At 38.4% G+C, this 14,464-nt stretch overlaps 1 long non-coding RNA gene across 1 annotated transcript; it reads right to left on the bottom strand.

The window, feature by feature from the left end:
- Positions 1–11,037: 11,037 nt before the first annotated feature.
- On the bottom strand, positions 11,038–14,157 carry LOC104113208 (uncharacterized). The gene is made up of 3 exons (XR_011413009.1): positions 13,992–14,157; positions 13,763–13,847; positions 11,038–12,109 (listed from the first exon to the last, which is right to left on the bottom strand). It is a non-coding gene; the product is annotated as an uncharacterized lncRNA (long non-coding RNA).
- Positions 14,158–14,464: the final 307 nt, after the last annotated feature.

The raw sequence follows: 14,464 nt of genomic DNA, 5'->3' as shown, positions 1-14,464 counted from the left end.
CTGTCTTCTTACTTGTTCCTAATTACAGTTTTAGGTTTTCAGATCTAAGTTCTAGGACATTTGATTCAAATGCATAAACCTGGTTCTTTAATGCAGTATTTTCACTTATAGTCTCACTAACCCTAAGTTTCAGGTTCTTACAGTTTGCTTTCAAAATCACATATTCCTTAGACAGCTGTTCGTTTTCATTGTTTACGTCCTCAGATTCATCAATGAAATCTAGAAGTAATTCAAATAGCCTTTCTTCAGACAAAAATTTAATTTTGTCTTTGAGATGAATTACACTTACCTCAGATTCCTCGTTAGATTCTCCAATGGCCATAAATGCTTGTTCATCTCCATCTTTATCATCTGAGCTTTCTCCCCAAGCAGTAACCATAGACTTTGTTGATCCTTTGTTCTTCTTGGGTTGAACCTGTTCCTTCTTCCTGTTTCTTCGTTCAGATCTTTCCTTCTTCCACTTAATTTCCCATTGAGGGAAGTTCTTGATGTGGTGATCAGTCCTACCACACTTGTAGCATCCCTCATTGGTTTGCCTTTCAGGAGCCTTTGGTTTGTTGTAGCTTCCATTTCTTGAAGGACCCTTTTCTCTCTTTAGATACTTTTTGAAGTCCTTTGTGATCATAGCCATTTCATCATCTTCTAGATCAGAACCTTCAGTGATTCTGAGTGCCAGGCTTCTTTCCTTCTTGGGTACATCCATCTTCATGATTTGTCTTCTAAGTTGATAAGCAGTGAGATTTCCAATTAGCTCATCCAACCTAAGAGTGGCAATATTTTTTGATTCCTGAATGGCAGTGATTTTGCTCTCCCAAGTAACTGGCAGAACTTTTGTCAAAATCTTCTAAACTCTGTCTTCTTCAGAAATAATCCTTACAAGAGACTTAAGTTCATTTGTCAGTGTGGTGAACCTTGTATACATCTCTTGGATGGTTTTCCCTTACTTCATGATGAAATTCTCATATTGAGAATATAGTAGTGTTCCTCTAGACCTCTTCACTTGAGGTGTTCCTTCATGGGCCACTTGCAAAGTGTCCCAGATTTCCTTAGCAGTGGTATAACTTTGGATTTTACTGTACTCATCTGGACCGAGTCCACAAATAAGCCATTTCTTGGCTTTAACATTCTTCTCCCATTTCCTCAAGTCGTCGGTAGTGCAGTCAGCTTTTGTCTTTGGCACCTCTTCTCCTTCGGCATTTATCTTCATGGTAGCCAGTGGTCCATATGTGATAATGTCCCATAGCTCATAATCTTCTCCTATGATGTGATCTCTCATCATATTTTTCCACCAAGAGTGATACTAGTCATTGAAAAGTGGTGACCTAGAAGTGGATTACCCTTCCCAGTTTTCAGGTGGTGCACTCATCTTGATCTTCTCCTAAGGTGTTAGCCTCTTCAAGGATAACCCACTCTAATACCAATTGATGTTTTTAACATCAATACCACATGGGGGGGGAGTGATTTGTGTGATACCCAATTTTTCGCCTAAACTGATTATACAAGGACCAGGTTCTTCTATGTGTTCCTTAACCTACTATTGCTAAAATAGTAAATGCGAAAAGTGAAGAACACAAGTACTTTACGTGGAAAAAATGTGGCTCAAAAGGTGAAAAAATCACGACCTACTTCTCAGTAGGATTTTCCCAAACTCTCCACTAAATCACTAAGCCAAAAACTGCATTTACAAAAAACTTTATAAACCTAGGATTAACTCTAATCCCGTTGTGGCAACCAGCCTCTAACTGCTGCGACAACTTCAAGTTAACTCTAACTTGAATACTGTGAGTACCTATTACAATTGCCTCTAGATAAAGCTGAAAGGTACAATATGAAAATACCTACTACAATTTAACTAGAATAAAAGACATACACTTGGAGCTGATTCTTCTATCTGGTTCATGTAACTTCAGGTTTGCACACTTGAATCACACACGACTTGCTTGCAAAATGCCTTGCTATTTTGCTCTCAATTCACGTTTAACTTCTGCTTTTGTGCCTTCTTGTTGAATGAGAAAATCCTACTATTTATAGAGTTAGTAGAGTAGAAAATAACTAGAGTTCTAATGCTACTCTTCCTTGGTGGAAGAGTTCTAATTGATCTCAACCTCTATCTCTTCCCTTATCTTGGATAGTGTTCTCTTTGATTAAGGAGTCCTTCTCCTTATCAATTATGCAACCTTTTTCGATCAGGAGATATTAATTAGACCAAGTTAAGCTTATCTCCTTCACGTGTATCCCACATGCTCGAATCTGCCCGTGTCTATGCACACAAGGGATGGACCTAGTTCATGTCTGAGCTTCCTTTGTCAATCTTCAAAACTAACCTTCACTTAGGCCAACACGTGGGTTTGATGTTAGATAATGCTAGCGATAACACATGTGAAAGTACATAGTATAACCCTACATCACTTGATTAAGGCTTGTGAAGTCTAAGTGTTCAAAATGCTTCCTTTCTTTACATAAGTGCTTGTTAACCTTTAAGTATTCTTTGATTCATCACTATGAAAGCTTTATATCCATGTCTAACTGTTAGTTGTACCTCTATGTATGAAACAACCTTATTAGGATGAACTTCTGTGAACATCAGTGATCACTCTACACATGTTTTGTTATGATCAAGCTATCTCTCATGAATTAGATTGTAGTTATGTCTCCTATAGTTAAATGTTAACTATTTTACAAGTTGAATACAACTCCATCATGCTTAGATGTTAATCTTAGTCTCTACATTTGAGTTAAACTTGTTTGATATGACATCTTCTTTGTCCTTAGCCCTTAATAACATTGTTAAACTAATCTTACAATGACTGAAATTTATCCTGTTTTTGTAAAACTATGACATTACTTGAAATATCTATATGTAGAGTTCAATGAAGGTTCTGTGTGTATCTATGCATATTTCTCATGATTTCATGCTTTTGTACACTGTCTTGAAACTACACTTAGCTCTTAATTTCCCTGTTAATCTGAATTGAATCTGGTCTTGGAGAAACCCTTTGTTGCTACTGCTTAAACACAATAACTTGCCTATTTCATTATACTCCTATAAAGAAGTTAGTTTTACCTTCAGTTCCAAAATGAAGTGAGACTGATAGTTTGCGATCCTATTAAGCAGTCTTAGGGAATTCTATTTTTTTAATCTGCAAACCTGTAGTCATGTTATAAGTTCGGATTATCCTCTAGTATCTCTAATAATACCTATAGAGATTCATGATTATGACTGTTTTGTCTGAATCTTTGCTGATGTTTTCAAAAGGTTTCAAATAGTATTGTTAACCTATATGTGCAAGACTTAAGTTAAACTAACCAATGATTAGTCCATTAGGGCAAAAGCATATGTACCCTAAGTTGTAGCTACTCTAAACTATGTGCTATTTGTCTATCTTTGAGATGTTTGATTACAGTTGTTTGTTTCTTTAGCAATAACAATATAATGTTCCTGCCTCTGTATGCATGTTTGGAAACTTGAGCTTCAGGTCTGTTTAATATGTTAATCATTCGCTTAGAACTGGAGGTATCGTTATAAGAAATAAAACTGTTTCAGTATTCCTTATACCATTCTGTCAAGAAAGGGTATGCTTCTATGGTAGGGAATGTTACAGTAGTTGGTTTACATTGAAAAAGCCTCATTGGCACTCAAACCTATAAGGAAGAATGAGTCGTTAGTTGTTAAAGGTATTTGGGAGTAGAGTTTGACTCTAGGTTGGGCTGCTCTCCCCGGCACAAGCATTTCCCTAGGCCTCGAGACCCTTGGGAACTTTGAAGTGCCGGGGGATTCAAAGGGGGCATCGACCTTGAGTGGAGTTCTCTCCTTAGCCCTTAATTCATATACACTTGTTATTCTCTTTGGGTTTAGTGTTTAATGACACCGAAAGGCGTTCAATGTGGATCATTTGCTATATATAACCACCACATTCGTATAACCTTCTTGGTGTTTAAATCTGTTAGTTATCTTTCCCTTATTCTTCGCTTATAAATTTCATGTATGAGCATGTATATAGTGTTGTCTTTCTAATGACTTTCTCTCTTCTTTTTTTGAACATGTACAGTGGCTTGGGCCTGCTGAGTTCTTAAGGAACTCAGGCCTAAATCCAGCTTTGCTTTATCCTGGGAGTCCAGAGTCAGCTGTCGTCCCTGTTACTGTTGTGCCTGCCTCTTTGAGGCCCAAACACCAGAGTCCTTTCTTTCCCTTTACTCACTTATTTACTACTTTTGCTATTCTATAGCTCTACTATGTCGTTGTCCTTTATTGTGTTCCTGTTATTTTATCTCACATGTATACAACAATTATATATTGGATTGAATGCTTTACTTTATGTCTTAAATCATGTAAAATAACTTAGGCAAGCTTTAAAGAGCCTAGGATTAAAAGAAGCATTAGTTAGTAAGTAACCCTCCATCCTCTAATCATGAGTTGTTATTATTAATTCATTATGCGTTGCTAACTCTTTTTAAAGATTTTGAAACCCAAAGGCCTAACAAAAGGCGGCAATCCATCTTTCAACAAAAAAAAATCAGAACTGAATCACGAGCTTAATTTTCTAAAAGGAAATCAACTCCTTTCTAAGATCAAGGTGTTGCCACCCAAAACAAGGATTTTTTAAACTATTCCTTCAAGCCCAATATTTAAAAAAACGAGGTATATCTTAGGCTTATTTTCATAACATCTTCACCTCATTAGAGTAGTATGAACTTCCATGTTTTAGGAAACAAAGTGCTTTAACTTAGCTTCTCTTTTACATATTTTCATACAAACACCACATCTTTTAAAGCTCTTTTCAAGCATATATGTACTAACACTATTTTCTAAGGTTCTTCTATAAACCCATACCTCTTTAAACTAGACTCTTCCTTTATATGTATTATACCTTAATATATGGTAAGCTACACTCTTTAAACACTGGTTAAGTATTGTACAAATAATTAGTCCTAAATCTAGTCGAAGTCCTATGGAGCTACCTCAGGTAGATTTTAAGGGGTGCCTAACACCTTCCCCTTAGAAGAACAAGAACCCTTACCCATAATCTCACCGGATAGCAGACTAATGAAGAATATGACCTATAGTAATTAAATAGGTACCCTAGTATACCTTTAAATATTAGATGGTGACTTTCTTTCATCAACAACAGAGAAACCATAAGTTGAATCTTGTTTTGACTAGTGCAAAATAGGGTGCAACAACCCCAATTCTAACTGTTGTAACCTCTGCCTCCGTCCCTATTCCGGCTGTTGCAACCTCTACTCCTCCCTTATTCTTTCTCGTTGACGAGGATGACGAACTCTCGCCCAATGACGGGGACCTTCGACCTCACAAAAGGAGATCTGTGGATGTGGGTGGCGGAGTTCCTTCGGACGTCGACGTAGTAGAAGAAGGATTCACATTGCGTGAGACTGAGATAATATATATTGGTGATGATATTGGGTCGAGCCTTGAGGCACCGTATACGGTAGAAGTCAATGAGGGCATGCCCTTGCATTCCGAGGGGGTAATGGTAGCATTTGACAACGGCTCCATGCCCATGGGACAGGGAGAGGCTTCGTCCTCCAGGATGGCAATAGATGTCTCATTGACCAGCGGGGACAAAGGAAAAGACATCACCGATGAGGGTGATGACTCAAGTTCCGACATGGACCGACGAGGGGCTCAGCCAGATTGAGGTGAGGATGGAGGGAGGCACGAGGACCATCATGATCCCAATGGATCGTGACTTGCTGAAAAATACCGAGGAGGTGGTCCCCTCTCTCGGTCCTCTCTATTTCGATGCCGAGGGTGTGACCCTCAGGGAGATAAATAACAGTACTTTATCGGAGAATATTAATGGCCTTACTCTCAGGGTAAGTATAATAATTGTTTGTTCTTTACTCTTTGCCTTAACTCGTTCCTAGGTTTTGACTCTTGTATTTTCTTTGATTTACAGATGGTCATTTTGGAGATTGACAATGCCCGAAGGGAGAAGAGGCGAAAAGAAATTTATGTAAAGTTGATAGGCAAGTACCACGAGTATCGTGGAAAGTACCGGGACCTTCGGAAGCAACTTCGTGAGGGGGTGGAGATGAGCTAAAGATGAAGGATGAAGAGCTAATGTCGCCCGAGGGGAGAATCAACGTCCTCAAGGAGGCGTTGAAAAGAACAGAGGAGGAGCTTGAGCTAAGCAAGGGCGTGGAGGCCCAGTGTAGTGACCTTCAGGCTCAACTGGTTGAACTGTGCGGCCAGTTAAACGGGTGTCACCTCGAGATTGATACTCTAAGGGGAGAGATCGCTAAGAAATAGCAGGTGCTCGAGAAGGCAGAGTCTTCCCAATTGGATGCTCGGAGAAAGATCGACATTCTTGAGCTAGCGAATAAGACTCTCCGCTCTGAGTAGGAAAATGATCTATTGACGGAAAGAGCTAAGAAGGACCGTCTTGAGGAGAGGATCGGGGAGCTGGACAAGGAGAACTCTAAGCTTCATGATCGAGTTGCTGATCTCGAGGCCGAGAAGGTTCAACTACTCACGTGGCCTAATTCATCAAATGCTTTCGAGTATCCTAACATTTCTTGGGAGTTGTACGAGGAGTGGATCCATGCTGAAGCCCAGTTGGACGTGCTCCATGACTTATATACGGCACTATTTTGGGAACGACTCTTGAGTATGCTTGAGTCAAGTCCTGTGAGGCTCGGGTTGCTTGTGATTATGATCATGCTACACCACATCCTGGTGAGTAGGATGAGGAGGAGGGCATAGATCGGCTCGAGGATGATGCCTGGTATGATTCCGCTTACCCTCAGGGCAAAGATAGAGAGGATGCTGGGGGCCGAGATGGTGATGGTGTCGACGATCGGGGTGGTGACGTAGTTGAAGGCCGAGATGGCGAGGGTGTTGAAGGCTATGATGGCGATGGCCAATAGTTTTCGTTTAACTTTTTGTGTATTTTTTGTTGGCGTCTTCGAGTGCCTATTATAAAAACCTCTTTATCTAAGTATGAATATCAAAGTTGATCCTTGTACCTTTTTTATTCCTGCAATTTGTTTCTGTACATGTATATTTTTTCTTGTGTTTGCATTTTCGCTTTTTGTCCTTTTTATTGTTGTCGCCTTCTAGATGACCGTAGCCTTTGAGCTGAATAGTCGTGGGACATATCGGCCCTTTGTTTATATAGGTTAAGTATGTCTCTTAGTTGAGATGTGGCCAAGGGCCGATAGGTGTTGTTCGAACATGGTCGAACTTAGCCTTTCATTAAGTCGTGGCCGAGGGCCAATAGGCATTTATTCGAGCTTGGTCGAGCTTAACCTTATGTTAAGTCATGGCTGAGGGCCGATAGGTGTTTGTTCGAGCTTGGTCAAACTTAACCTTTCGTTAAGTCACGACCGAGAGCCAGTAGGTATTGTTCGAGCTTGGTCGAACTTAAACTTTCATTGGGTCACGGCCGAGGGCCGGTAGGTGTTGTTCGAGCTTGGTCGAACTTAACCTTTCATTAATTTGTGGTCGAGGACTGGGAGGTGTTGTTCGAGCTTGGTCGAACTTATCCTTTCGTTAAGTTGTAGCCAAGGGCTAGTAGGTATTGTTCGAGCTTAACCTTTCATTAGAGCAGTTTCAATAAATGTGAATTTCTATTACTTTGATGCCGTTACTCTGATTACATTGTTTTGCCCTCGGACAATTTTTGGAGAAAGTTACAAATTTTGGGTGTTGGCTGGTGTTCCTATCCCAGTACCTTCATTGTTCGACTTGGAGAATCTTGAGGAGTCGGGCAATGAAAAAGAAATCAGTATGTTCTCGTACACTCCGACTCGAAGTGTTCCACCTGCCGCCTCGTTAAAACCCTCCTTGAGAAAACCCTATTGAGACAAAACTCAAGTGAGGGAAAAAGGAGTACGACTTGGGGGGGGACTTCTTATTTTCTAGAAGTTGAAGTATTTAAGGTGGTTGATATTCCAATTGTTTGGTAGTTATTTTCCTTCCATTGTCTCTAGTTGGAATGAACCCTTATTTTCTTTGCCTATAATTTTGTATGGCCCGTCCCATTTGGTTCCCAATTTGCCTTCTCGTGGATCCCTGTTTGCTTGGGTTTTGGCTTTGAGTACGTAGTCCCCGATCTTGAGCGGTCAGACCTTTGCCTTTTTGTTGTAGTAAAATTCTGGCTGTTATTTTTGGACGACCATCCGTATGTATGCCATATCTCTTCGTTCATCGACTTCATCGAGCTCTTATCTCCTACTCTCGTCGTTGCTAGTGCCGCTTTCATGGGAGTACCTCAGGTTGGGTTCTCCGACCTCGACTGGTATAACTGCTTATGTTCCGACCACAGTCCCTTGGCTTCTTCAAGTTTCTTCTTCATGATGTTTAATATGGGCTTATTGGAGGATTCTACATGGTCATTTCCTACTTGGTGATAAGGAGTTGAAAGTATCCTCTTAATGTGCCATTTCTCGAAGAATTCAGTAGTTTTATTTCCCGTGAACTATGGCCCATTGTCGCAGCTTATCTCTTTGGGTAGACCAAATTGGCAGATGATGTTTTTCCATATGAAGGCGATTACCTCTTGTTCGCGCACTTGGGCGAATACTCTTTCTTTCACCCATTTAGAGAAATAGTCAATTAAAACTAAAATAAATCGTACATTACCTCGCCCTGGCGGGATTGGATCCACGATGTCCATTCCCCACTTGATAAATAGCCATGGAGAGGTGACCGAATGAAGGTGTTCACGTGCTTGGTGGATTATTGGGGCGTATTTCTGACATTGCCTGCATTTATTCACAAATTCCGAGGCATCTTTCTTCATGGTGGGCCAGTAGTACTCGGCCCGTATGAGGCACCTGACGAGTGATCGATCACCGGAGTGAGCGCCGCAATGGCCTTCATGGACTTCCTCGAGAACGCATTGAGTTTGGTTTGGGCCTAAACATTTTGCCAAAGGACCGCCATACGTTCTCTTGTATAAGTCATTATGAAGGAGGTTGTATCTAGCCACTTGCATTCTTAGTTTTTTAGCTTCCTTTTTCGTCGTTTGGGAGGGTGCCATCTTGCAAGTACGTAATAATATGATTGCGCCATTCCTAAGTTAAACTTACAGATTTTACCTCGACTTAGTGTAGTGAGTAGTTGAGGAGATGGACTACGCTTTGGTCCCCGGCCGTGATGCTTTTGGTGGCAGTGGCCAATTTGGCGAGGCCATCTGCTTCGACGTTCTAAGTTCGAGGGATCTCGTCGAGCTGGCATTCGTCGAAATTGGGCAGCAACTTATAAATCTTGGCTTGATATTTTTGCAACCTTTGTTCTTTGATTTGGAAAGTCCCTCTGACTTGGTTGACTGTGAACTGGGAATCACAGCGAAGTCTTAACCGCTTTGCCCCATATTTGAGTGCTAGCCTCAACCCTGCAATTATGCTCTCGTTGTTAGTCATATTCGGGCATCTTATGGACTGGCGAATTACTTCGCCGGTGGGGACTTCGAGTACGAGTCCCAGTCCGAATCCGGAGGCATTGGATTTCCCATCGGTGTACAGGACCCAAAGGTCTTGTGTTCTAAAAGAAGCTTGAACAGCTTCTTTCTCGGCCTCAGGAATTACTTTCACGCTAAAGTCTGCGATGAAGTCGGCGAGCACTTGCGACATTATTATTGTTTGAGGCTGATATGTGATGTCATGCTCACTTAGCTCGATGGTCCATTTGGACAGCCTCCCCGACAGCTCGGGTTGATGCAAAATGCTTCTTAGAGGGATAGTGGTAACGACTGAGATAGGGGCACTGGAAATAGGGTCTAAGCTTTCGTGAAGCTACGACCAATTGCATGGCCAATTTCTCGAGGTGTGGGTACCTCGTCTCGGCGTTGACAAGTGTTTTACTGATATAATAAATAGGAGATTGCGTACCTTTGTTTTATTGAATCAGGGCCTCACTTACTCCTACTTCGGAGACGGCGGGATAGACGAGGAGGTGTTCCCCGGGTACAAGCTTCGAGAGTAAAAGTGGCGATGACAAATATGCTTTCAGTTCTCGCAATGCTTGCATGCACTCGGGCGTCCACTCGAGGTCGTTATTCTTTTTGAGTACGTCGAAAAATCTATGGCATATATCAGACGACCGCGAGATAAATCTCAATAGGGCGGCGATCTGACCAGTCCACCTTTTGACTTGCTTCTTAGTAGTAAATTGCTCAGGTGTCCCGTCGATAGCCTTGATTTGATCTGGGTTGACTTAATCTTTGGCGGCCACTTCACCTTCGTTCCAAGCTTCTCAAGGGTGTAGACCACCTCTGCAGGTGAAACACAAAACTTGTGAGCAGATAACAAAGGGGGCATACCTCTCTCGTTCCTGTGAGTCTCCGTCCTCGGCCTAGACGGGCCATCATCATAGCGAAAGGAGGGAAAGGCGGGTGACCTGACATAAGTCTGGTGTTGTTCCCTGTTTGCCTACGAGATTGGATGATCCCTCCTCATGTTATCTCTTCGTTATTTCCTGGGCTCGGTTTGTACCAAGATGAGTCGTCGGGTTGGTCCATTGAGGTCGTCATCATCTGCTCGAACCTCTGCACAGTAGGCATTATGGATTTCATCCCAAGTGGTTGTAGGATACTTCATCAATCGGCTCAATAGCTTTCTGGTCGCTCTTGAACCCTCCATACTCAACCCATTCTGAAAGGCTGGGACTGTCATCCCCTCAGACACATTTGGTAAGGTCATCCTTACCCTGTTGAATCGGGCGAGGAAATCCCTTAGTCTCTCTACTAGGGATTGCTTGATGGCGAAGATGTCGTTTACTCTTGTTTCGGCTTTCTTGGCCCCGACGTGATACGTTCTACCTTGTGGAGCTTTAATTATGTGAAAAAATCATTCTCGAATGATATAAGAAGGATTTGCATTTATGGTGGAAATTTTGTTTCCTATACTATTAAATATCTACTTTCGAAGGCAAGAAGGTTTTAAAATCACATAATTTACGATTAATTAATTCAACATTTCCTTTTTTAGACTCACTTTTCCAATCAAGAAATATAACCAATATTTCCCTACATGAACTAAACTATGTACCAACACATAAAGACATCAGCAAGAACATATAAAATCTAAGGATATGCATAATCAAAATTCAAAGTAGCAAAAGGTCAAAACAAATAAAAACGGCCAGTACGTAGAAAATATTTATCTCTTTAGAACAGAAGTATACAGAGAATTATACATTGTCTCTCTGTCACTTCAACTTTCTTCAGTTAATTAGCTGAAGAGGCTGCTGTTTCAAAGGATTGTTTCCTTACAAGAAGGCATGTGATTTTTGAGGGTTGAGCATGTATATTATTAACTGTATACAACACGAAATCCGGTCGATGCAATGCTAAAGCCAACCTTTCTTTTCCTGCATCCAAACCAGAAGCATCTAACAGAATATGCCATGAATTTCTATGAGCTTCTGATATCCAATGCATCGAGTAACGTGTTTCTTCCACGTAAGCAGGATATGCAAATAGCCCTTTTGGACTATGCTTAGATTTTCTCCTAAAATATTGGCTAAGTTGTGATCCTTTAATCCTCAAATCCAGCCATGATTCTGGTGCTGCAATCACTTTTGAATCTTTAAAACTAACAAATTCCCTTATACAATCATAATCTTCACCAAGAATTGTCATGTAGTAATTTCCCCTGAAGAAAGGGTAACATTCTCCAATCATCATCATTGCTTCTTTTAGTGTAACTCTAAAAACAACTAAGTACTCCTCTTCACTTACTCCACATTGTTGCAAAGCTCGATTTCGGACTTGAATTTCTGGGATTGAAATAAAATTTCCTTGGTAAGAAGTTTTCTTGGTGAGAATATCAAGCAATCTTGATGGTTCCAATAGGATTTTTTCCAACTCTGAATTACTACTTCGAAAAGAAGGCGACGACGACTCTCTCCTTGGGGATTTTTCTTTCCCATTAGCGGATGATTCATCGGTCAGACAAAGCGTATAAAGATCAATTTTGTCTCCTTCTTCCACAAGTCCATTGCAATATTCAGGGTACTTGGCCAAAACATACTATTGAACATATTGCATTTCACTTGGTGTTATTGGCCCTGACCATCTTAAATCAAGGCCATGGAGTGTTGATATAGCTTCTGCCACCAAATGGGCTGGAATTACAGTATTTGCTTTCTGTTATTTTGTCAACAAATCTTAATCAAAACATACTCTTTTAAGCTCATAACATGAAATAACTCATGACAAAAAATATTTTTCAAAAAAGAAAAGTTATTATTATGGTGTTGTTTTTTTTTTTCAGAAAATGTTTTTCAGGGAAAAGTCTTCCACCAAAAGGGGGAAAATGATGACCTCCCTTACTTTTGGGCGGAAGTCATTTTCCTTCAAAATTATTTAAAATTTTAACTTCATATTATTGCTTTAACCAAACCCCTAGACATTATTATCAATCATCAATACTCAACAATTTTATCAAAACACCATCCATTTTGCTAATATTATTATAAATTTCAATAAATATTTTTTCGGTACTTATTTTCATAATCTCCAACCAACCACCAGAAAATACTTTGTGAGAACTAAATGTGAAAGAAGATTGGAAACCAGAGGAACAATAAGTTTTTAGCAATGTTTGCATTGAATTTTGCAACTAATTAGTTTCATGTCCTTTCAATTTCATCAACCATACCAACCCAATTATCATAAAAATAAGACTAAATTTTATGGATAATCATTCAACTTTATGTTCATTACGCAAAAGTGACTTTTCTTCTTTTTGTTACGTAATAATCATTCAGCTTTGTGTTCATTACCCAAAAGTCATTTTTCTTTCTTTTGTTTCACAAAAATTATTTTACTTTACTCAATTTATCACAAAAAATACCTTGGCCAGATTTTATAATATTTTTACTTGAAAAGTCTATTATGTCCTTGACATTAATCCTCTCATTTATGTAATACCTTCTAAATTATATACTATATAATATATTTTTACCTAGGTATTTTACTTATAATTAAAATAACTTTAAATTATTTTATTTATTATTTTTATAATATATTCATACATTTAATTATTTTTCATGGCACTCAATTTGTTTAATCATATTCAAACATGAACATATTTTAAATATAAAAATGATAAAAAAATATTTATTTTTTAATATTTATTTAAAATAATAAAAATATATTTGTTTAACAAATAATATTTTTATAGTCAATAAAAATTTTAAAAAAAGTTTCAAATATATTTGTGTTTAATATTAAGTTATTTAATGCTTAATCTGTTAATATTATTTATTTGAAATTATTAATCTGATGTGTTATTTTGTTAAATATGGGTATTTTATTTATTAAATTAATGGATATGGCTTGGCTGATAAATCAATGAGCTTTGATTTTTTTATTTTCATTAAACATATTTCGTTAATCATGATTAAGAACGTGGACTTGAGATTTGTTCACGGTAATGTTAATGACAATTTTAATAATGCTACTTATATATCTTGAAAATTAATATTAAGAAAAAATTAAATGTACGAATATATTACATAAATGAGAGGATTTATAATGTCAAGGGCATAATAGACTTTTCAGGTGAAAGGTTTGTAAAATTTTATCAAAGTGATTATTGTGATAACTAGAGCATAGTAAAATAATTTTTGTGTAACAAAGGAGAAAAAATGACTTTTAGGTAATAAACACACAGTTGAATGACTTTTACATAACAAAAGAAAGAAAAATACTTTTAGGTAATGAACAAAAAGTTGAATGACCGTCCATAAAATTTACTCTAAAAATAACATATAGATAGAGAGAAATTGAACTTGCCTTAACCACCATGCTATTTGGTCTGCTATTAATTGGTGATCTTGGTATAGGGGGTAACAAAGATTCTATAACCTCACCATCCTAAACAAGAAGAATTAAGAGGAAAAAAGCAAAATCAATCAATGAAGTTGAAGCTTTATTAATTGAAACTCATTAGACTGAAATCTTGGATTAATTAGTACAAGATCTTCATCACTCAGAAGATATAGAAGAGGTCATGCATACCTTGGAATCTTCGTTTAGGCTTAGCTGTTCTTCAACGTCTTTTCCCATATAGTTTCTGCACTTTGATTAAACTGAACAAGCAACTGTTTTAAGGCCAGGAACTGAAATCTGGAGATTTTGACAAAAATAAATGTGCAGAAGAATTGCTAATTGATTTGCACAATGATATTGCAAATAATTAAACGTTAAATATATATATTTAACATTAAAAGGGGACACAAAGACGCCGACAATAATAAAAGTCAATTACTGATTCACTCTCTCTTTAGGTAACTAAGGTAATCTCATGCCCAAGGAGGTATCTTTAGAATAAAGTATAAACTAGAAAAGAAAAATATTTGAAGCTTGTGATTTTGTATATGATATTTCAATGAGAAGTTTATAATCAAATTATTTTAGTTATGTAAAAATATGCTATATTAATTTTTAGAATATATTAATAAAAAAAATAATATCACATAAAATAAAACAAA

The sequence above is a fragment of the Nicotiana tomentosiformis genome, chromosome 12, assembly GCF_000390325.3.
Source record: "Nicotiana tomentosiformis chromosome 12, ASM39032v3, whole genome shotgun sequence".
Classification (NCBI taxonomy): Eukaryota; Viridiplantae; Streptophyta; class Magnoliopsida; order Solanales; family Solanaceae; genus Nicotiana; species Nicotiana tomentosiformis.
This window is presented reverse-complemented; position numbering and strand designations above follow the sequence as displayed.